The sequence below is a fragment of the Cynara cardunculus genome (genome assembly GCF_001531365.2).
Source record: "Cynara cardunculus var. scolymus isolate 2C chromosome LG 2, CcrdV1, whole genome shotgun sequence".
Lineage (NCBI taxonomy): Eukaryota > Viridiplantae > Streptophyta > Magnoliopsida > Asterales > Asteraceae > Cynara > Cynara cardunculus.
Window position 1 is genome coordinate 10,467,773 of NC_037529.1, and position 1,626 is coordinate 10,469,398.

Consider the following 1,626-nt stretch of genomic DNA (forward strand, 5'->3'; position numbering starts at 1 on the left):
AGAGAGAGAGAGAGAGAGAGAGAGAGAGGTAAGATCAAATGTTAACCAAAGTTTTTGTGTTAACTTTACAAATTATTTCAACCAATCACAATTATTAGGTTTTATCTAGCTTACAATTTAATATCAAGGATAATTGAGTAATTTCATTTTTTATGTAACTCTCATATCATTAATTAGAAGTTACAAAATCATAAAATCCCTAAAAATGTTCATTTTTAATATTGATATATATATATATATATATATATATATATATATACATATTTTAATATTGATCTTCCATTTTTTATTGTTTTATGAGTTTGCGATTCGAGGAGGAAATACGGTAGTAAAATCTTCAGCATAGTTCAAGCTATTATGGATAAACGCATTGGAAAGAACTCAACAACATTAAAATGGTTTATGGTGACAATCGGGGTTCGAGTTCGGGAAGTGAAGAAAATAAAGCGAATGTCTTGGTAATGGATTAATATTTTATTGTACTCGTTTTAATCGAAATTATGTACATTATGATGTGTTGTGTTTTTTGTAGTTCATATTGTGTTGGTAACTTTTTCTTTAATTATTAATACGTACCTAATTCACATATTCAAATGGAATTCCATGCATGACTCATTTTTATATGGTCATATAACCGACTTTTATGAATAATGAACCATTGTATTCATGTTATTACTCTCATTTGAGTATATATAACACCTCATGAACGAAATTTTGTGTCATATGAACACAAGTGTCATTTTTGAACCCTGATCCCAAATCTTTATATTTGTCTAAGTGTTTGCACCTGGTGTTCATATATGTCAATTTGTGTAAGTGATTGACCTGGTGTTCATATGATGGGAGTTATGTGTTCATATATTTTCTACGATATTCTCTTCCTATGTGGCTTCATCATGTTCACAGTTGTATACGTTAGTGATCTCATTTGCTGTTTATATATGTTCATGTCAACTTACCAAGTCGTTGGTTAAAAATTTGCTCCTAAATCTTTATATAAGCACAGTTCTTGCACCTGGTGTTCATATATGTCAAATTGTGTAAGTGATTGCACCCGACATTCATAGTATGAGGGTTATGTGGTCATATATGAACAAACGATGTTCTCTTCCTATGTGGCTTGATCATGTTCACAATTTGTTCATATATTTTATCCCCAATGTTGATGACGAACTTAGACCAAAGATCAACGCACAATTCGTATCTATAAATGAAGCGGAAAAGATGTACAGGACGTACGCGGACAATGTCGGGTTTGATATTCGTCTTCATACCAAAAAAACAAACAAGAACGGAGAAATACAAACAAGATGATTTGTATATAGTAGGGAGGGAATACCAAATAAAATGTATTTTGATTTTATGGCTCTTCAGTCCGGCGAGAGGAGATACCGTAATACGAACCTTAAATGGTGTGGATTCAACGCATGTATAAAACTCCATTTGACGGAGGATCGCTCTTGAATGTGTTCATAATGAAGGAACTATTATTCACAAATTGTTCTTATTGTGTTCATACCTGTTTTTTTATTTATATTCTTTTGTGTAGCAGCTATTCTTATTGTGTTCATAAATGCTATGAAGTCCAAGTTCATATATATGTCAATTTTTTTGTTCGTATTTGAC